The sequence below is a fragment of the Arachis hypogaea genome, chromosome 2 (assembly GCF_003086295.3).
Source record: "Arachis hypogaea cultivar Tifrunner chromosome 2, arahy.Tifrunner.gnm2.J5K5, whole genome shotgun sequence".
NCBI lineage: Eukaryota > Viridiplantae > Streptophyta > Magnoliopsida > Fabales > Fabaceae > Arachis > Arachis hypogaea.
The window spans coordinates 14,353,602-14,377,612 of NC_092037.1; the positions used below are offsets into that span (position 1 = coordinate 14,353,602).

At 37.7% G+C, this 24,011-nt stretch overlaps 2 long non-coding RNA genes across 2 annotated transcripts; both read left to right on the forward strand.

The window, feature by feature from the left end:
- The first annotated feature begins 591 nt into the window (after window positions 1-591).
- LOC112738409 (uncharacterized) lies at window positions 592-3,094 on the forward strand. The gene is made up of 4 exons (XR_003169379.3): window positions 592-732; window positions 832-885; window positions 974-1,111; window positions 2,801-3,094. It is a non-coding gene; the product is annotated as an uncharacterized lncRNA (long non-coding RNA).
- A 5,242-nt stretch (window positions 3,095-8,336) lies between these two features.
- Window positions 8,337-10,827, forward strand: LOC112738415 (uncharacterized). Its single transcript, XR_003169381.3, has 4 exons — window positions 8,337-8,480; window positions 8,580-8,633; window positions 8,722-8,859; window positions 10,549-10,827. It is a non-coding gene; the product is annotated as an uncharacterized lncRNA (long non-coding RNA).
- The last annotated feature ends 13,184 nt before the right edge of the window (window positions 10,828-24,011 follow it).

Genomic DNA, 24,011 nt, shown 5'->3' on the forward strand with positions numbered 1-24,011 from the left:
ATATCTTTCGAACCTGTATGATGTGTTTCATGTATCACAGCTTCGTAAATACACTTTTGATCCTAGTCATGTCCTAGAACCGGAATCAGTCCAAGTGAGAGAAGACCTGACGCTCCCAGTAACTCCGGTTAGGATTGACGATACAAGTATCAAGCGTTTACGCGGTAAGGAAGTTTCTTTGGTGAAAGTAGCTTGGAGTCGGGCTGGTGTTGAAGAACATACCTGGGAGCTTGAATCAGAGATGCGAAAGGACTACCCACACCTCTTTTTAGGTAACTAACTTTGAATTTTGAGGACAAAATTCCTAATTAGGTGGGTAGGATGTAAACCCCGTAAAAATCGGAAAATTATTAGTTAATAAATTGAATTTTAATTAGGAAAGCTAAAAATACAAAACTAATATCAAAATAGGACAGAGCTCGTCGAAACAAAAATTTTGATACCAATTTCGAAAATTTGGCCCAAAACAGACCGGAAAGGCCAAACCGGTTGAACCGGGGCCCAAACCGGGTCCGTGGGTTCAACCGGACCCAAACACTTAAATGAGGCAGCAGCTTTTTTCTTCCTCATAAGCTGCTGCGACGCCATTACAGCAAGGGAGGGAGAGGAGATTCACAAACCCTCACCATTCCTTCCAACTACCATAACTTCCTCATTCGGGCTCCGATCGCCGCACCGTTTGCGGCCACGCGTCGGGCTCGTCGAGCTCTTCAATTCTATCCAAACAAAACAGTAAGTGAATCGGTTTTTCCTAGCCCCATTTCTGCTGGTATATGAATTTCGAGTTTAAGGTTTGAGAAACTCAATTCCTTTATGATTTTTATGTTTTAGGGGTCCACTAGACTTGATTTCTTGTGGGTATTGCCCAAGGATCAGTGGGTAAAGGTAAGAGATCTCAAACCCTAATAAAATTTATGAATTTAGGAATTTGGGTATTGAGTTGTTATGTTTGGATGTGTTAATTGTGGTTTAGGTAGTGTGTATGTGAATGTTGATGCTTGTTGGAGGCTTGTTGGTGATCAAGCTTGGTTTGGGGCTGTTTGTTTGAATTTGGAGGGGCTGTAATTTTGAGTTGTGAGGCTGCCTTGGGTGAACTAAGTGATCGGCCAAGGTATGGTTTAAGTTTCGCACGTTTAATATTTACGGTGTTGTGAAAACTTAGGTTAGAGGAACCATAGGATAAGTTGAACTGTTAATTGCATTTAATGAGTAGTTTGTAATGTTGTTGGAGTAAATTGTTGATGAACATAGATTGGAATTTTGAGGTATTGATGTTATTAATTTCATGCTTTTGGACTTGCTTATAATGGGTTATATTGAAATTGATATTGATGAATTATGGTTGGTGATTGTTAATAAATGGTTGTTATGTTAAGTTGATGGATTAACATGTATGAAGAATTGACTTATGTTAATGGCATTTAATTAGTATATGTTGATGGAAGGTTGATAAATATATGATGAGAACTGGTATAGGTGAAGAATTGATGTGAACAAAGGAAAAGTTATTGATGTATGAGGTAAAAGTGGATAATTTTGATGTTCTAGGTTGGTTGAGTTGATTAAAGCTTATATTGGTAATGGTTGTTGATGAATTGAGTTGATATGGTTTTACAATGCAAGTTTTAAATGGTAAGAAACTTAAGTTGGAGAAAAAGAGGTTTTGTTGAAAGTGGTTAAAACCAAATTTTGATGAACTTTAGACATCCATAATATTCTCCTCAAATTTTGGATTGGGTTGTGGTTTGTTGCAAATAAAAGATAGTTTCAAGAGCTTTTGATTGATATCAACTTTGTGGAAAACGGAATTTTGTGGAGAAAGTTATGGACGTTGCAAGTTTAGTGTTTAAATCTGAGTTCAGGGTGACCAAACCGGTTTTGAATGTTTTTAAACAAATTTTCTACTTCTAAACCTCCATTTTCTTCCTTTTAAGGCTTAAAGCATGGTTCTAGGTCCAGTAGGTAAAAGAAGCTAGGAAAATAAGATAACTTGAAGGTGAAGAAAGTTGTAAATAGTGGCTTTTATGAAGAAAATAAGGATGTTAATGAAGTTTAATGTTAAGGTTTGATACTTGATGATGTATTGATGATAATTGCCATGGCTTATGAATAATGATATCTGAGATACGAGTTTCCCTGGGTAAGAACTGTGGCTCGCCACCACGTGTTCCAGGTTGAATCTCGATACTCTGTTGACCCTACGTCGTAAGGGTGACCGGGCACGTATAAATTCCCGGGTATGGATAGCCCCCATTGAGTGATTATATGATGATTGAATGTGAACTCTATGCATAGACTCTTGGGGATGCGCGACGGGGGACAGTCTAAGGTTTTCGGACTTGTCGGGTTGGCTGGATAACCGACAGATGGGCCCCATCAGCCATAGGACAGACATGCATCATATGCATTTGTTTGTATTGATTGCTATGCATTTCCTGGGTATGCCTAATTGATATATATTACCTGCTATTTGTTATACTTGCTATTTGTACTATTTGATCATTACTTGTGCGTGAACTTGTTTGGTTGCTTGTTTCTGTTGCATTCTGAATGTTGAAAGGATGGAGGAAACGGAGGAAATGGTTTGGTGTTAGGTTAAGCTTGAACTTGAGTAAGTTAGGCAGATCTAGAATACCTACCCTTGTTTATGGCTTCTGTTTAGTACTTAAGTTGGATAATTGAATAACGGAGTTCTAGGATTTCCTATGGCATTCTCAGGACCGTATTTCTTATACGCGTGGCACTTTTACCATGCTGAGAACCTCCGGTTCTCATTCCATATTGTATTGTTGTTTTTCAGATGCAGGTCGAGAGGCTCCTCGCTAGGCGTCTGGATTCTGGAAAGCGAAGTAGTCCTTGGGTGTATTTTGGTTTCTATTTGTATATATGTATATATATGTGTAGCTTACTCTCCAAGTAACTTATGTATGCTGCTCCTCTTAGAGGTTGAGGGAGAGATAGGAGTTTACTTTGGTATTTTGGTATATTTTGGGGACACTTATGTATGTTTATATGTATATATGTATCCTCCGGCCAGCCTTAGCTTCGCAGGCTGAGTCAGAGGCTAGTTATGCTGTTCCTTGGCTTTTCTTTATCCCTTCGTTTATTGTTTTATCATGTTCCTATTAGGTTTCTTAGCACGCAAGTAATCCTATTCCTTGAGCGTTGCGCTTTTTATTTTGCGATTTTTGTTTACCCGCTCTGTTTCAAGGCTCCTAGTATATTATTTCTTTCAGTATTATATGTATATCCTTACTATTAAAGGTCTGTAATACCACACTACCTCTGTTCTATGACTTAAGCATAAAACACTGTGTAGTAGGGTGTTACATTATGGTATCAGAGCAGTTCGTTCCTATAGAGCCTGAGGACGGACTGATTGTACTTTTGTGCATTCTCTGTGTATATGTTTATGTGCTATTAGGATATCTAATTGATATATGTGGCATAAACGTTCATGAGCATGCATTTGGGACTTAAAGCACTGAACTTGAGATATTGAGACTGATCAACTTGATATCACTTGTTTGGTGTGTATAGGGACCAGATGTCTACTCGCGGACGCGGACGCGGGCGAGGTAGAGGCCGAATAGGCAATGCTATGCCTGAAGCATCAGGAAATACTCCTAACCCTATAGACTTCATGGCTGCATTAGGCAATATGGCAGCAGCAATGCAAGCAACAGCTGAAGCCCTGAGAAATCAAATTAATACTGGAAATAATGGCAATAATGGTGAGAATGGTCCTATGTCACTGCATTCCTTCCTGAAGGTTCACCCTCCAACTTTCAGAGGGACCTCGAATCCTACCGATGCCGATAACTGGATACAGGCCATTGAGCGGGCGTTACAGGCTCAGCAGGTTCCTGATGAGCAGTGGGTTGAGTTTGGGACCTATCAGTTGCATGGTGAAGCTCAGCACTGGTGGCAGGGCATGAGGCGCATTCTGCAACCTGATGGGATTGTGATATCTTGGGAGTTGTTCCGAGATGAATTCTATAAAAAATATTTCCCCACTTCAGTTAGAAATGCCAGAGAACTCGAACTGCTTCAGCTTAAACAGGGACAGATGACCATCACTGAGTATACCAGTAAGTTTGAGGAATTGTGCCGCTTCTCACGCATCTGTCAGGGAGCTCCTGAGGACTTTGCTGAGTGGAAATGCATAAAGTATGAAGGAGGCCTTAGGAGTGACATTCAGAGCTTTGTGGCGCCTATGCAGATTCGGGTGTTTTCTGAGTTGGTAAATAGGAGCAGGGTGGCAGAGGATTGTGTTAGAAGGGCTGCAGCAGAAAAAGGGGGTCTGAGGATGCCATTCCAGAGGACCACAGGGAGAAATTTTGCACCCAGAGGCAGACAGTTCAAGCGTGGTAGCTTTGTTCCTCAGAATAATCAGGGGCAAGGCAACTCCAGGAGGCCTAATACCAATGCTAATCAGGGAAGGAGACATAGCCACAGCAGGATATGAGTTGCCACAGATGTGGAAAGTATCATTCAGGATAATGTAGGTTTGGGACTGGAGTCTGTTACTCCTGTGGGCAGCCGGGACACTTGGCTAGTAGTTGCCCCGAGAAGAAGAGATATGAGACAGGCAGGGTGCAGCAACCAGGAAGGGTATACACTACTTCTTCTATAGGCGCTGAGGGGTCAGAGGCATTGATCCGAGGTAAATGTGAGATGGCGGGTAAAAACTTTGAATGCTTTGTTTGATTCTGGAGCATCACATACTTTTATTGCATTTGAGAAGGCTGATGAGCTAGGATTGAAAATAGTAGTACTGGGGTATGATTTAAAGGTATACAATGCTACCCATGAGGCTATGATGACTAGGTTAGGGTGCCTCCAAGTTCCTTTTCGAGTACAAGGGCGTGATTTCGTGCATAACTTAATTTGTTTGCCGATGACTGGTCTTGATCGCATTCTGGGATTGGACTGGTTATCCAAGAACCGCGTTCTATTAGATTGCTCGGCGAAAACAGTGTATTTCATGCCTGAAGACACTGAAGGGCCGGTTGTAGTGAATAACTACTACTTGAATTCCATGATGGTGAACTGTTCTGGGGCTGAATGTCAGGGGATATTGTTGCTAGCTGCGGGTGTTTCGGGTGATGATCAAGATTTGGAACAAATCCCAGTTGTGTGTGAGTTTCCGGAGGTGTTCCCTGATGATATTGATGAATTTCCACCGAAACGGGAAGTTGAGTTTGCTATTGATTTAGTACCTGGGGCCGGACCAATTTCGAGTGCTCCTTACAGGATGTCGCCTCTAGAAATGGCCGAATTGAAGTCTCAACTGGAGGATCTGTTGGGTAAAAATTTTATCCGACCAAGTGTATCCCCGTGGGGTGCGCCAGCATTACTGGTGAAAAAGAAAGATGGAAGCATGCGCTTATGTGTTGACTATAGGCAGCTAAATAAAGTTACAGTGAAGAATAAATATCCGTTGCCAAGGATTGATGACTTGATGGACCAATTACAGGGAGCCAATGTGTTCTCTAAAATTGATCTACGATCCGAATACCACCAGATAAGGGTCAGAGATGAGGACATTCCCAAAACTGCCTTCAGAACGCGCTATGGTCACTATGAATATACCGTTATGTCTTTCGGACTAACTAACGCTTCGGCGATATTCATGGATTACATGAACAGAATTTTCCATCCATATCTGGATAAGTTTGTTGTTGTGTTATTGACGACATTCTTATCTATTCTAAGACTAAGGATGAGCATGCTGAACACTTGCGAACAGTGCTACAAATTCTGAAGGATAGGAAGTTGTATGCCAAGCTATCCAAGTGTGAGTTCTGGAAGTCTAAGGTGAAATTTCTTGGTCATGTGGTAAGTAAACAAGGAATAGCAGTGGATCCCGCTAAGGTTGAGGCGGTGATGAATTGGGAGCGGCCAACTTCGGTGACGGAAATCAGGAGTTTCTTAGGCTTGGCGGGTTATTATCGAAGGTTCATTAAAGGATTTTCACAGCTCGCTTTACCTTTAACGAAGCTGACCAGGAAGGATGTTCCTTTCGTGTGGACTCCCGAGTGTGAGGAGAGTTTCCTTGCCTTAAAGCAGATATTGACTACCGCCCCTGTATTAGTGTTGCCTGAGCCGAGAGAACCATTCGAGGTGTACTGTGATGCGTCCTTGAAAGGTTTAGGATGTGTGTTGATGCAGCATCATAAGGTTGTAGCTTATGCCTCACGTCAGTTAAGACCTCATGAAAGAAACTATCCGACTCATGATTTGGAACTTGCAGCCGTTGTCTTTGCCTTGAAGATTTGGAGGCATTATCTCTATGGAGTGAAATTTCAAGTCTTCTCGGACCATAAGAGTCTGAAGTACCTGTTTGAACAAAAAGAATTGAATATGCGTCAGAGGAGGTGGATGGAACTTCTGAAAGATTATGACTTCGAGCTAAACTATCATCCGGGAAAGGCGAATGTAGTGGCGGATGCCTTGAGTAGGAAATCTCTATGTGCTGCTTGGATGATGCTAAGAGAGGAAGAGTTGTTGAGAGCCTTCCAAGGATTGAAACTGGGAATCAGAGAGGAGTTTGGGACTTTATGCCTAAGCCAATTACAGATCTCAAGCGACTTCAAGGCTGAACTGATAAAGGCTCATCAGAATGACCAAGAATTGTATAAGATTTTGCCGGCGATTAAGAAAGGCAAGCAATGGAGAGTGTCAGAAGATAGAGATGGGTTGTGGAGGTTCAAGGTCCGGATAATTGTGCCAGATGTCGGGGATTTGCGACATAACATATTGGAGGAAGCTCATAAGAGCGGGTTCTCCATTCATCCTGGAAGCACTAAGATGTACCAAGACTTAAAGACGATGTTCTGGTGGCCAGGAATGAAAAATGATGTGGCGTTACATGTTTCTAAATGCCTAACTTGTCAGAAAGTTAAGATTGAACACCAAAAGCCAGCAGGAACCCTTCAACCTTTGGAGATTCCACAGTGGAAATGGGAAAGCATTGCTATGGATTTTGTATTGGGCTTACCAAGAACTCGGACAGGTTGTGATGCCATTTGGGTAGTCATAGACCGACTAATCAAGTCAGCTCATTTTCTGCCTATTCGGATAAGCTGCACTATGGAGGAGTTAGCGCGCTTATACATAAAGGAGATTGTGAGGTTACATGGCGTACCTTCCACCATTGTATCGGATAGAGATCCTCGCTTTACATCACGGTTTTGGGGTGCTTTTCAGCGAGCTTTTGGCACTCAATTAAGCCTAAGCACTGCCTATCATCCTCAGACGGATGGCCAATCAGAAAGAACAATACAAACCTTGGAAGACATGTTAAGAGCTTGTGTTTTGGATCAACCGGCGAGTTGGGATCGATATATGCCTCTGGTAGAATTTGCTTATAACAATAGCTATCATGCAAGTATTGGAATGGCTCCATATGAGGCTTTGTATGGAAGAAAATGCCAGTCTCCATTATGTTGGTACGAAGCAGGAGAAAAGAGCTTGATAGGACCTGAAATGGTAAGTGAAACCACTGAGCAAATAAAGAGAATCCGGAGTCGAATGCTTGAAGCTCAAAGCCGTCAGAAGAGCTATGCAGACCGAAGACGGAAGCCTCTAGAATTTGAGGAAGGAGAGCACATCTTCTTAAAGGTTACTCCAACCACTGGAATAGGGAGATCCATCAAAACCAAGAAGTTAAATCCCCGTTAGATTGGGCCGTTTGAAATCCTGAAGAGAGTTGGACCAGTGGTGTATAGGATCGCGTTACCACCATATCTTTCGAACCTGTATGATGTGTTTCATGTATCACAGCTTCGTAAATACACTTTTGATCCTAGTCATGTCCTAGAACCGGAATCAGTCCAAGTGAGAGAAGACCTGACGCTCCCAGTAACTCCGGTTAGGATTGACGATACAAGTATCAAGCGTTTACGCGGTAAGGAAGTTTCTTTGGTGAAAGTAGCTTGGAGTCGGGCTGGTGTTGAAGAACATACCTGGGAGCTTGAATCAGAGATGCGAAAGGACTACCCACACCTCTTTTTAGGTAACTAACTTTGAATTTTGAGGACAAAATTCCTAATTAGGTGGGTAGGATGTAAACCCCGTAAAAATCGGAAAATTATTAGTTAATAAATTGAATTTTAATTAGGAAAGCTAAAAATACAAAACTAATATCAAAATAGGACAGAGCTCGTCGAAACAAAAATTTTGATACCAATTTCGAAAATTTGGCCCAAAACAGACCGGAAAGGCCAAACCGGTTGAACCGGGGCCCAAACCGGGTCCGTGGGTTCAACCGGACCCAAACACTTAAATGAGGCAGCAGCTTTTTTCTTCCTCATAAGCTGCTGCGACGCCATTACAGCAAGGGAGGGAGAGGAGATTCACAAACCCTCACCATTCCTTCCAACTACCATAACTTCCTCATTCGGGCTCCGATCGCCGCACCGTTTGCGGCCACGCGTCGGGCTCGTCGAGCTCTTCAATTCTATCCAAACAAAACAGTAAGTGAATCGGTTTTTCCTAGCCCCATTTCTGCTGGTATATGAATTTCGAGTTTAAGGTTTGAGAAACTCAATTCCTTTATGATTTTTATGTTTTAGGGGTCCACTAGACTTGATTTCTTGTGGGTATTGCCCAAGGATCAGTGGGTAAAGGTAAGAGATCTCAAACCCTAATAAAATTTATGAATTTAGGAATTTGGGTATTGAGTTGTTATGTTTGGATGTGTTAATTGTGGTTTAGGTAGTGTGTATGTGAATGTTGATGCTTGTTGGAGGCTTGTTGGTGATCAAGCTTGGTTTGGGGCTGTTTGTTTGAATTTGGAGGGGCTGTAATTTTGAGTTGTGAGGCTGCCTTGGGTGAACTAAGTGATCGGCCAAGGTATGGTTTAAGTTTCGCACGTTTAATATTTACGGTGTTGTGAAAACTTAGGTTAGAGGAACCATAGGATAAGTTGAACTGTTAATTGCATTTAATGAGTAGTTTGTAATGTTGTTGGAGTAAATTATTGATGAACATAGATTGGAATTTTGAGGTATTGATGTTATTAATTTCATGCTTTTGGACTTGCTTATAATGGGTTATATTGAAGTTGATATTGATGAATTATGGTTGGTGATTGTTAATAAATGGTTGTTATGTCAAGTTGATGGATTAACATGTATGAAGAATTGACTTATGTTAATGGCATTTAATTAGTATATGTTGATGGAAGGTTGATAAATATATGATGATAATTGATATAGGTGAAGAATTGATGTGAACAAAGGAAAAGTTATTGATGTATGAGGTAAAAGTGGATAATTTTGATGTTCTAGGTTGGTTGAGTTGATTAAAGCTTATATTGGTAATGGTTGTTGATGAATTGAGTTGATATGGTTTTACAATGCAAGTTTTAAATGGTAAGAAACTTAAGTTGGAGAAAAAGAGGTTTTGTTGAAAGTGGTTAAAACCAAATTTTGATGAACTTTAGACATCCATAATATTCTCCTCAAATTTTGGATTGGGTTGTGGTTTGTTGCAAATAAAAGATAGTTTCAAGAGCTTTTGATTGATATCAACTTTGTGGAAAACGGAATTTTGTGGAGAAAGTTATGTACGTTGCAAGTTTAGTGTTTAAATCTGAGTTCAGGGTGACCAAACCGGTTTTGAATGTTTTTAAACAAATTTTCCACTTCTAAACCTCCATTTTCTTCCTTTTAAGGCTTAAAGCATGGTTCTAGGTCTAGTAGGTAAAAGAAGCTAGGAAAATAAGATAACTTGAAGGTGAAGAAAGTTGTAAATAGTGGCTTTTATGAAGAAAATAAGGATGTTAATGAAGTTTAATGTTAAGGTTTGATACTTGATGATGTATTGATGATAATTGCCATGGCTTATGAATAATGATATCTGAGATACGAGTTTCCCTGGGTAAGAACTGTGGCTCGCCACCACGTGTTCCAGGTTGAATCTCGATACTCTGTTGACCCTACGTCGTAAGGGTGACCGGGCACGTATAAATTCCCGGGTATGGATAGCCCCCATTGAGTGATTATATGATGATTGAATGTGAACTCTATGCATAGACTCTTGGGGATGCGCGACGGGGGACAGTCTAAGGTTTTCGGACTTGTCGGGTTGGCTGGATAACCGACAGATGGGCCCCATCAGCCATAGGACAGGCATGCATCATATGCATTTGTTTGTATTGATTGCTATGCATTTCCTGGGTATGCCTAATTGATATATATTACCTGCTATTTGTTATACTTGCTATTTGTACTATTTGATCATTACTTGTGCGTGAACTTGTTTGGTTGCTTGTTTCTGTTGCATTCTGAATGTTGAAAGGATGGAGGAAACGGAGGAAATAGTTTGGTGTTAGGTTAAGCTTGAACTTGAGTAAGTTAGGCAGATTTAGAATACCTACCCCTGTTTATGACTTCTGTTTAGTACTTAAGTTGGATAATTGAATAACGGAGTTCTAGGATTGCCTATGGCATTCTCAGGACCGTATTTCTTATACGCGTGGCACTTTTACCATGCTGAGAACCTCCGGTTCTCATTCCATATTGTATTGTTGTTTTTCAGATGCAGGTCGAGAGGCTCCTCGCTAGGCGTCTGGATTCTGGAAAGCGAAGTAGTCCTTGGGTGTATTTTGGTTTCTATTTGTATATATGTATATATATGTGTAGCTTACTCTCCAAGTAACTTATGTATGCTGCTCCTCTTAGAGGTTGAGGGAGAGATAGGAGTTTACTTTGGTATTTTGGTATATTTTGGGGACACTTATGTATGTTTATATGTATATATGTATCCTCCGGCCAGCCTTAGCTTCGCAGGCTGAGTCAGAGGCTAGTTATGCTGTTCCTTGGCTTTTCTTTATCCCTTCGTTTATTGTTTTATCATGTTCCTATTAGGTTTCTTAGCACGCAAGTAATCCTATTCCTTGAGCGTTGCGCTTTTTATTTTGCGATTTTTGTTTACCCGCTCTGTTTCAAGGCTCCTAGTATATTATTTCTTTCAGTATTATATGTATATCCTTACTATTAAAGGTCTGTAATACCACACTACCTCTGTTCTATGACTTAAGCATAAAACACTGTGTAGTAGGGTGTTACAAACACAATCAAATGCAAATACGCAAACAATATGATGCATGTCTAATCCTATCGCAAGTAACGAGCTTATTTGTCGGTTTCCACCCGCACCCGACGCAATCCAACTAGCAAGTCGAATAAGGCATTCCAGTGACATAACCTATGCAAGTTTCTACTTCTTGCAGGCGCTGATTCTCCAGTTGAAGTATGTCAAACATGAGCTCTGCAAGTACTTGCAGGCGCTAATTCTTCAGCTGAAGCATGTGACCCTTTCTCCTGGAAGCCGTTCCATATACACGGACATCCCCGCACAACCATTCACATATAAATCCCACAGCGTAACATTCTCACATCGGCACCATAACTATTTACTTTCCATCACCATCTCGTGACCTTTTATTCATTTCATAATCACATGTGTCGGGTTCTCTTTCTCTTTCTTTCTTTTTTTTAACAAACCAAACTCAAATCGCAACTTAAAACAAAATCTCTTCTCAAAAGATTGAATTTAAAATATTATACTTTTCTTAACAATTCGAATTGAAAACAAGGCTCTTTCCGTAATAAATCGAAATCAAATAATATTCTTAAATCAGATTTGCTTTTAAATAACGCTTTAAACAAAGTCTTTGAGTTTTATAAAAATTTTGGCAATATTTCCTCTGAAATTTGGACTATGTCCCCCTACCAAAACCATTTTCAATTCCCAAAAATCATTGATAAATCCAACAAACTATAACCATTATCAGAACATTTATAAATCTGAAAGCTAACCAATAAATCAAACCAACATTTTCTCAAACTCCTTCCAACGGTTTTAAACCCAAGTCATTCCTTACTTTAGAAGTATAAATCAAACTTTTTAATATTAAACCCTTTTCTCGATATGTGTAAATATGTAAACCAAATCTTTTCTCAACATAGAATCATTTCTCAAAATAAGCTTATAAGTCGGATTTTCAAATCAAAATTACTTTTTGTATATTTTTACAAAAACTCGGATATAACCTCCCTTTAAAATTTGACTTTGCCACCCTTACGGGCTTCCTCACTTTCATAGTTTCTCAAGTCAACAATCAAATCAAAACATCAACATAACCAAAGATTCCAACATTAATCACAGCCTCAATTCAAACTCAATTCATAGAACTCAGCTCATATTCCCAATTCAACAAACAACACCAAGTGTTTCACCATTCACCATCACAATACAACAAGCAGCAACTACAACAATATCATCATCAATAACAGAGTCACAATTAGCAAATATACATATAGATAATCTAACCACCCAATTCTTTACAGCACCATCAAACAAACCAAAAATCAAATTCAACATATTCAAACATACTATCACCAACAATTTAACTTCATCAATTCTCATTAATTAGTTCTCATTAATTAGTCATAGAAAGAATTTATAAATTATTCGCAATTACTCAATAAGCTTTTGGAATTCTAAAATTAAAAACTCTTAATTTTAAAACGAACCCCCTACCTCAATTAGCTGAAATTCGGTAGTTAAATGCAACAAATCCTTTGTTTATTTTTAATTCGTAGTAGCAACAACTTTCCTCTTGGAGCAGCAGCAACAGCGATCTCAGCGCCAATCATAATTTTTTAGGAGATAAATTGGAAACGCTAGAATAAAAATATGCTAATATAATTAGGACAGAGATATGACAGAGGAACAAAATGGTAATAGAGCAAGAAAGAAAATGTTACAAGTCTCATAAACAAAGGAATCAGAACCATAATAGAAATAGTGCTACCGGTAGAAACAGCAGTGACCCATTTCAAGTTTGACGATGGCAGAACAGCAGCTCTAACAGTGGCTAACTCCAGCTATAGCAGGACGCGACGGAGCCAAACCCTAGCAGTGGCAGTGGTAGTTCGACGCCGTGAAGGCATGGCAGTGCGAAACAGGGACTCGCTCCTACCCTAGTCTTCGTGTTCTCCTCTCCTTCACGTCAGACGCTCTTTCTCGGCTTTACTCAACGGCGACCAAGAAGCATGGCGGTGACTGGTGCGAAGCTCCTCCGGCGACGGCTGTTCGTGGGTGGATTGGCGGCGAGCTGGCGGTGAAGGCGACAGCGAAACGACGAGGCAACAAGGAAAGCTTTCCATGTAACACCCTAATTAGTCTAAGTTTTACCTCACGTCGTAAAGCAAAGGATAATCAGAGATTATGACAGTTTTAAGCTCATACATATAATATATAGAAAGAATTAATATAATCTAGAAGCCCGATGAAGGATATAGCTCAAAGGTATGATATGAAAAGCGCAAAACGTATGAACGGAGCAACTAACTTAAAGCACAAGAAATAGATACAATTTATATCAAAATATCATGGTATAATATCATAAGGATCTAGCCACGACTCGCGGAGTTTAAGCCGGCTAGCCATAAACAGACCATACATGAAACCAGACGGTAAAAACAGCTTATACAAGTTTTGTTCTCTCAGTACATGCCTCTAGGCTAAACAAAATACAAAATGAGAGGTGTATAGCAAAATAAATCAAAAGACCCTGAAAGATATCCGAATTCTCCGCTTCTATCACCAACCAAACAACTCACCGAGGTGGGCTGCGACCTACACCTGAAAAATAACAACAGAATATGGTATGAGAACCGGAGGTTCTCAGTATGGTAACAGTGCCCAGTGATGTAGGATATAAGACCCCGGGATGCCAAAGGCAATCCTAAGCTCCATATCCATCACAAGATTCAAACTTAAAGAATACTAGAACAGTTAAGCATAAAATAAACCTTAACATACATAAACCGGGTAGTCTATCTTAGGGGATTTCTATTCTAACCAACACCGCTGTCCCACAGCCTTCCCAACCGATCCTCCTCAATCCCAGACAAACACAGATAATACAAGCAAGGAAAACACAAGTAATATTCAAATATATAACAAGTAATTCAAGAAGCAAGTAGGCATATTATACAATTAGGCAAGCTCAAGTAGTCAAAGCAAACAAGCACATAAGAGATGCATATGATGAATACATGTCCTATTGGCTCGTGATATCACTTGTCGGTCTATAAATGTCAACCCGACACACCCTTTCGGATGTCGCCTTTCTGTCACTTCCGAGGATATAGCGCTTGGCACGCTTTTGTTCTGAGGATATAGTGCCTGGCACACTTGCATGCTCAATCCGAGGATATAGTGCCTGGCACACTCTTGCGGCAGAGAAGGAAAACAACAACAGCATATAATTCATCACAAATCATTCCAAGGATATAGTGCTTGGCTCACTATCCACATCCACAAGTCCATCAATCCCAACTCATCATCGTTTCTCATCTCAAATCACTTCCAATTATCAACTCTAAACATTCCAAGGATATAATGCCTGGCACACTCTCCACATAATTCAATAATTCCATCATTTCTTTCCAAATTCTCAACTCATCGCAACCATCATAAATTCATAATTTTCTTTTTGAACTCAATAGTTCATCAATTTCTCAATTCATACATCTTTCTTTCTTCTCACTCTATCAAACCCATCCTCAGTACACCAGAAACCTAAGCCTCCGTTTTCTAGTTTTTCAAGAAAATATCAAATTAAACCTCCTAAGATCTTTTCCATGTTCTAATACCCAAAATTGAGCCCAAAAGTCTTAAAATGATGTTATAGAAGCTTACAACCTTGTTGGAAAAGTAGAATAGTTAAAAAATAAGTAAAATTTGAGAAACAGGGCGTGTGCGGCTGCACAGGGGTGTGTGCGTGCGCACGCCCAGGAGATTTTAAAATGTGTGCGTACGCACAGGGGTGTGCATACACGCAGGTGGCAAAACTTACAGAATCTGTTCACTCGCACAACCTGTGCCTGCGCCCCTAACAGATTGGCCTTCCCAACGTGTGCATCCGCACAGGTTGAAATACTTCCTTAGATATGTGCGCGCACAAGCTGTGCTAGCACTGCAAACAGAATGCATTTCCCTGCCTGTGCGTGCGCACAGGTGTGTGTGTCCGCACAGGTCAAAATTTTTGCAAGGTGTGCGTGCGCACGAGGGTGTGTGCTCGCACATATCAAAAATCATGAAATTTTGTAACCTTGCAGAATTTCAGATTTTTAATACAAACTTTGAATGATCATAACTTCCTATACAAAATTCCAATTTTCACAAACTTTATATCGATTTAAAGGATTTTCAAAGATCTTTAATTTTAAATAAATTTCAATAAAATTTGAAAACTGAGGCAAAAGTTATGATCGAACAAAGTTCACCAAAAACCCAATTTTTACAAAAGTCACAAAACCTCAACATTACCAACATTTCCAACCAAACCAAACCAAAACCACTTCAAGCTCTACTTTCTATCATAACCTACCCTTTTTATCATATTATACCATTTCCAACCACCAACACCTTCTTCAATCCTAATTCAATCATTACCAATATCAAAATCAATCCCCTGTTCTTTCAATTTCAATCTCTCACACTACCTTTACCAATTCAACATTCATGATTTATCAACTCATCATAATTCACATCATTTATCAACAATCTCAACACTCACCTTCAATATACCAACAAGATCACTAATCATCATCAATTATCAACCATATCAACAACAATAATTCACATACGCAACATCAAACATCATAATCCTTAAATACCAACAATCATTATCAAATTCACATATTCCTCATTTTAAAACTCCATATCATCATCATCTCCATACAAGTTATCCTCACACATCACAACCACATATAATCATTCGTTCTTAACATGTCAATATTATTCAACATACATCAACATTCAACACCTCAACAACCATTATAATTCATTCCTATCCTATGGGTCACTAGCCTAAGTGTTCATAAATATTATATACTACATAGAAAAAACTGAAACCATACCTTGGCCGATTCCCTTTATGAACCAAATGAGCTTTCAACCAAATTTCAACCACCAATGTAACTCCAACAAGCACCAACAAGCTCCAAACTCACAATAATCAAGCTATACACATATAAATCATCACAAAATCAACCTAGGGTTTCATTTAAACATAATATCACAGAGTTTAGTGGCTCTTACCTTTTCCAACAGATTTGATAGCGAAAATTCAATGCTAAGCAAGGATTAGAGCAAACCTAAACATCCAAAATCACAAAAACTCATTTAACCCAAAGTCCTAAAAACCCAAAATTTAGAGGAGAGGAACTGGGAAGATTTCGAACTTTTCTTACCAGTTTCTTACATGGGTTTTGTAGAGTTCTTCACAAGGAACTCGAAGCCACTGATGGCACGCAAATCAGAGCACCGTAGCTCAAGATATTAGCTTGGAAAGATTGAAGTGAATAGTACTCAAGGGTTTCTGTTCTTCCCCTTCTCTTCAGCTGAGTGTGTGTGTGTTTGAGTGTGTTATGAGTGTTTGGGTTCATTAATGAACACTTATACATGTTGGACTTGGGCCCAACTTTGGCCCGGTTCAACTCGTTAGCGTTTATAGCCCGTTTGGCCCAACTTCGGGCCAAAATTTTAACACTAACGTCCGGTTTTCCATCTCTAATATTTTTCTAAGGTTTTCGGCTGTTTTCACTACTTCTCGCGCAGCACCGAGCAAACTTAAACCGATTCAACCGGTTTGACTGCCGGTTCGCGGTTTTTTACGGTTTTTCGCAGAAAACACATTTTCTGACTCGGAAGGACCTACTGAGTCCGAAAATCATATTTAAATCCCCAAATTCTCATCCTAACTTTTTGGAATTTAATTTGGGCAATTAAATGATTTTATTCATGAAAATTCCGGTTCTTACATCTCACGTTCGGCCTCTCTCTCTCTCTCTCTCTCCTGAACTCTGCGCGTCTCTCCCTCTTCCCTTCGTCGGTGACATGATGGCATTGACAGCGCGGTAGTGGTGCGTGACGGTGGCGGTGTGACGGCCGCTCCTTCTCCTTCCTTGGCTCGATCTTCTTCTCCTCTTATGTCTCTCAGAGCTCACTCTCTTTTTTCATTTATTTGGGTATATGCATTGCAGCTGAGAGGGAAAAAGGGGGTGGAATGGCATGGGTGAGGCGGTGAGGCGGTGCTGATGTGATAAGGGAGTGAAGGCGAGTGTTAGGTTAGGATTAGTGTCAATTAAGGTTTTAATTTAGGAATTAGGATATTGTGTATGAAATTAGAAATTTTGGATAGTTTAATAATTTTAATAAAATTAAAAGGTAAAAGAGTAATTGAAAATTAATTTTAAATTCAATAATAATATCTATAAAATTATTATTTAATCATCAATTTATAAATTATTTTTAACTTAATACTCTAATTCAATATTTGGAGATAATCAAATTAATTTTTTTAAATTATAAAATAGAACTAAAATCTAATTATTCAAATTAAAGCATATAAAATTTTTATTATTTTTAAATTATTAAAACTTTAAATCATAAATAAAAAATACCCAATTGGTATAAATATCTCAAAAAATATATTCTTAAATAAATAAAATAAATTATAATTAATTTTATTATCTAATTTTTAAAAATTCAAGGTCTTACAATCAAAATTTGAAATTTAAAAAAAAAGATGGTGGAAATAATTTGAGAATTTTATTAAAAAATAAAAAAAATAGAGTTTGAATATTTTTGTCACATGAAACCTATCTTTTATAAGTATAACGTTAATTTTTTTTATTTGATAAATATTTTGGTCAACGTTTATAAAATTTATGGATATAAATGATTGTTTTTTCATACTATTTCTATTTATATAATTATTTATACGTAAATAAATAATTAAATATAATAACAAATCATTCATGCACATGCGCCAAAACATATTGCTCTCAAGAGCAATGTCATACATACCCTCCGTTTTCATTTGTTTTGCATGCAATCAAGTACAGCGCGCACCTACGCAAATCAAAATGTAGCCCGAATTAAGAGAACATGCCACTAATAATCATTTATTCGCTCGAATTTCCCACGGGCGACACTCTATCCTGGCCATCCAATTCCTTGGTCACCACCTTTTCATTTTTTACTAGCGTAAAGACTCGTGCATTTGGACGGAATTAAAGTTTTCTCACCATTTTAAAAAATAAAATTATTTAATATATCTAATATATTTTGAACAAAACTCTCATATCTAATATTAATATTATAGTTTAAAAAAAATTATCATATTAATTTAATTATTAATACAAAAAAAATGGTCAAATACTTTATATTTATTTACAGCAACTATTTATACCATATAATAAAAAATTACATAGATTAAGTAACAAATTCACATACTATACATATTTTAAATTTTAGAACATAAAAAACCTAGGTTTCAAAATATAATACATATCTAATAGTAACATTAAAAAGTTTTAAACCACCTAAATAATTACTTTTCCATTGATAAGAAAACAAAATATGTCCAACACAATTTAACATATAGTCCAAAATATGTGTCAGACAAAATAATATATAGGAGGCCCTATTTTATAAGGTCTAAGATCTTTCAATCAACAACTTTGTGTGGCGGTTCGGTAGGGAGTTCAGCTTCAAGATAATCTTGTCCCTTCCTTTTAACTTGTATACTTTACAACATTCTTTTCATTCAACCCCAAACTTCCATTCTCTATCTCTTCCTCTACTTTTCAGTAGGTGAAAAAAGAATATATTCTTTCCTACGCTGAAAGGTGGACCAGTAATCTTCCAAGCCGAACCATCTCCAGAGAGTTTAAGATATGCAGCAAAATTATATGGCAAATACTACAATGAATGATTCATAGTTAGGGTCCAGAGAGTATTTTCTTATATAATGAATAATAGATACAGAACCAATATTTCATAAGTTTGAAAAAAAAAAGAAAAAGAAATAACTCTTTTAAGATAAACTTACCAGTCTATATTGACTCAAATCCGAATTTGTGATGGTCTTCTCATAATAAGCATCTAGAGTGTATCTGATTCAGAATATTTAAACTTGTTAGTCACCACATTAAAAGATATCTATATGTACTACGATATTAAAATACAAAACATAAGAAAAAAGTTGCATTTAATATTATCCGTTGTCAGACCATTCTTTTGTTTCATTACTTTCTTTGCTGACTTCCATTGATGAATTGCTTGCACGATACAAATCTATGGGATTATGAGGATCAACCCCTTCAAGTGTGTCATCTTCATCATCATTTTCATCGCCCTCTAATGAGAACTCATCATCAGATGGTTCAGACCCAGACAGCACCATCATATCAGGTGATGAAGACTTACCATTCTTGTTATATTTTATGTGGAATGCTCTTTATTAAGTGTTTCTTGGTCCATACGGTCAGCCACATAAGAGTTACGATCGGGGTGAATCTGAATCAGTTGGTTCATGTGATTCCATAATGAAATAAAAAATATTCCGAAACCAACATATCTAAATTGTACAGTTGTCCCTCTATTGACAAAATAGAAAACTCTAATTTGTTTAAAGAAGCTGTCAGTTATAAGCAAGGTTGCAAAAACCGGACCGGTCATTGAACCAGTTAGGTGACATGTTCAATGGTTTAATGGTTCAACCGAGGTTCAACCGGGATTGAACCGGTTTCATTAAATATATAATAAAATTATTAATAAAACTCCAACTCTCTAGTATGTGAATTTCTGTAAGTCAATCAAGTCCCTTTGCAAAACATCCAAAATATGTACCCAAATCTAAGAATCATAAACATAATTCAACCAAATCATATGAAGCCATATAGCAAATTCAATACAGAATTGTGGCAATGCTTTTATTTTGAATCAATAACATCAAAACAACAATTCACCAAAACAAATACAACAGGTTGGATTTAAAAATCAATCTCAGTTGAATTAATAAATTAAACAATTGAATTTGTGACTCAATCTCAGCAGAATTAATTCAATATGAACAAACTCAATTCAAATAAAAATTCAAAACATTAATATCTCAAAATTCAGCAGAATCATCAATAATAGATCATATGCATGTTCAGAATAAATTTCAAATTTCAGAGGGATAGAGTCAGAAAAACAAAATCAGGGAGTGTTAGAGACTGAGACTTGAGACCTGAGAGGGTTGAAGGCTTGAATCAGAGAAGAAGAAACTTGAGAACTGAGAATTGAGATCTGAGACCTGAGAGGGTTGAAGCAGAGACTAAGACATGAGACACGATGAAAGGTAGTCGCTTTGACTTCGAGACTCCACGCGAAGAAGAGAAGCAACGACGGTGAGACACGGTTTGGAGCATAGAAGCAGAAACAACGCCAACGAGGAAGGGCGAAGGAGAAACTACGAGGAGGGGAGAGCGGCGCCGACCCACGGCGAGGAGTAGCGAAGTGGCGTGACCCACGGCGACAAAGCGAGCTCGAACAGAGAGGGCGACAAGTAGAGAAGGGGTCGGTGATGAGTTTAAGCTCTGAAATGGGATGGTGGGTGGTGGCTATTCTTGGAATTCAAAGAGAGGAGAGGATTATGGGTGGGACTAGGGTTTTCTGGTGGGTATGAGTGAGAGAGAGAGACAGAAAGGGGTGGGGTGGGGATTGGGGCCTTTCTACATTCGTTTGGCCTTTCTTCTTTCTTTTTTTTTTCACCTTCAAAACGACGCCGTTTAGTAGTTTAATTTTCAAACCAAAAACCGCTAAAAAATCGGACAGTTCTCTCGGTTTACCGGTTAACTGCCAGTTTGACCAGTTTTCTCACCGATTTTTTGCCAGGCAGTTTCTGACCTTACCCGGACCGGCTAGGTGATCGGTTCCCAGTTTTTTCGGTTGAACCATCTGGTTCGGTTCAGTTTTCAGAACCATAGTTATAAGCAGCTGATCATTGTTTCTTTTCAGCTCTAGCACCAAGCAATTATCGAGCTCATCAATCACATAGAAGGTTGGCCCTAATTCTTCTCCATAAGTTGAAACAAAACTTGGGAGAAGAGGCCTCTCACCCTATATTCGATTTTATTGCTAAAGTTAATTCATGTCTAACAAAGCATGGTAAAAATGCATCATATAATATTACATAATCATTTAGCAAAGAGGAGTATGTATACATTTAAATCTACCATTATTATCTATTGAACAAGACCAGAGAACAATAATCAGCTAAATCAAGTGGCATTATAATCAACATCACAAAAATAGGTAATTAACCAAGAAACACATATTAGGTGTTACTGAATGTCCAGAAAAAAATACCGTAGTTTTGAAAGAAACATTGAAAGAGGATTCGCTATTATCTTGATGCATTGTGAAAGCAAAACATTCTACGTAAACATCCAATCATGTTTTTTTCGTATCAATAAATGCTGGATTTTTAAAGTCACTATCATTATATGTAAGATTAGTAAACATTGTATTTATTTATTTTGAATATACATTGATAATTTATCAAAATTAATCTTTTATAAGCATCTCGCAAGTCTATTAGGTAGCGTTTGGTGGAGAGACCGAGACGGAAAGACGGAGACTGAGAGACAGAGACTAAGAGACAGGGATTGAAATAAATCTCAGTATTCTGTTTGGTGCAAAATGGGAGACAGGAATTGAAACAAGAATGAAACTCTAATTTAATTTGCACAAAGGGTAAAATTGGAATTAATTAATTGAAATGAAAGTATTTTAGGTATAAAATATTATTAAAGTTTCAGTCTCTATCTCTAAAAATTTCAGTCCCCTGTGTCCCTACTTTTTGAAGGTACTGAAATACTGAAATTTTAGAGACAGAGACAGAAATTTTAGTACCAGTCTCTGAACTAACAAACACAATACTGAGTCTTAGTCTCTCAGTCTCTGTCTCAGTACCTCAAAACAAACGCTACCTTAGAGTTGTTGTAGTCGACACACATTTCAGATTAAAAAGATCAGGTACTTAGAGTTACTTAATGAAAGTTATCTAACACACAAAAGAAAGTAGCAAGAGGAGGAAAGTAGAAAGGCCACTAACTGAATATAAACTAAAAACAAGGCATTCAAAGTTAAAGATTTAACCCACGTCTTTAATGGGTTAACATGCATGATATAATATTGCATAATATATTTGGTTACTTGCCCATTGAAAAGCCAAAATCTAAAAATTCGTTTTTTTCCCTTGTGCCAATGTTCTTGGGTTGCTACAAACCACCTATTAGCACATAATGGTATCATTAGAGGTTAAGACTGAGACTTTTAAGCAACGAACCAAGTAACTAAGTATACCAAAAAAAAAAAACCAATTAATGAACATTATAAACTGTTACCAAAAGCTTCATCCCTCACTAACTACTGATTTTTAACAATAGCAAATATGAGTAAAAAGCACCATCACTCTTTAATTAGTTACTTCTGAAATTCAAACAAACATGAAGCTATTAACAGGATTAAATATCACAGGGAATGCAACTTATTACCCTATCCTTTCTATAATAATGCTCGATTCCTCAAACTAAAGTCCAAGAAATCATTTTACAAAATTACTATACAACACATTTTAGAGATTATGAAAACTTATGAAATGTGGCCTAGATATAACTGAAAAGGCAATAAAATTGAATTAGAACATAGAAAATACCTAACAAAGCATTTAAGAAAAATTATAGAAGGCATAACATGGAAATTCAACTGACATAAAAAATTTTCACAATTTAATGTGAAATACATTGAATAAAAAGGTAGATCATACTTCAATGAAATCCAAAATGCAGCAAAAAAAAAAAAACAAACCTAACTATTAAGTTAATAAATAAAATTACAAAGATTGATGGTTTCCAGAAATTTATTTTAAAAAATAAGGGGAAATATTAACCATAATAACATAATCCAGACATTGAAGAGAACAAGCTAACACTGTGTTCCAGGAGGTGTTCTACGTAACACCCTAACTGTTAGCAGGTCATGATCGTACCAATAGTAAGGCGTTACTAACTCGTTTTCTTTTTTAACTATTTAATATTGAGCCTTTAGTTCTATGTTGTGTTTCAGTTTTATAGAAAATTCCAGAAAATTGTCTTTAGTAGTTAAAATCACATATCAAAGATCTTCAAATAATAATAATCACATAATTATTATTAATAATAAATGCTACACAAATGAATTCAATATAAAACTTGAAGACAATACCTATCCCTCTGGACAAAATAAAAGCTAAAGCAACAAGGGCGAGGGAACTCTATAAAAACATCAGGTATCAGAAGTAAATCTACTATTCGTCCGCAGCTTCATACTGAATCTTTGCACCTGTCACTGAAAGGGTGGAAGATTTCGGGGTGAGAACAAACCACACATTCTCAGTAGGAAATGGGAATGCCGTTGACAGTGTGCTTCATTTAATGGTTTTTGATATTCATCATAAATTGAAGAAGTTAAGCAACTAAACGGTTTACATTTTTCTTCCTGCAATACATTGGAGGGGTTTATTCAGAATCTTTTAAACACTATGAGTACTAGAGGTTAGTGACATTTCCCTTTCTGCTAAATTATCTTTTCTTCTATTCTTCTGAGTCTATTGAAAACAATGAGTGAGAAAAAAGTGAAATCGTTACCTAAGATTGAAGATGACGAATCATACGACTGGGTTGATGAGGATGTCAAAATAAGGGCTTCATTGTTTGCGGATAGGGATAGTGTTAATCAAGTTAATATAGCTAGAATAGTGAAATCTGGCTTTCGCTTGGAATTACTGCCATGCATTCGCTCTGATCGTGTTTTTCACAGAAAAAAGGATTTCAAAAACTTCTTTATGTATAGTTGTGTCTTAGGAGAATTAAGAGTCTGACTTCCCTTTATTCAGTTTGAGTGTGATGTTCTGAAACAAATGAACTGTGCCCTATCACAGGTTCATCCCAATGGCTGGGCGTTCATAAAATGCTTCCAGATTTTGATGGATTTTCTGGAAATTGAGCCAGGGCTGGAGCTTTTCTTTTCCTTATTCCAACCCAAAGGGGTATGGAAGGGATTGTGAGTAAATTTAAACAGCACACCAGGTTTTTTGGTTTTCAAATTAT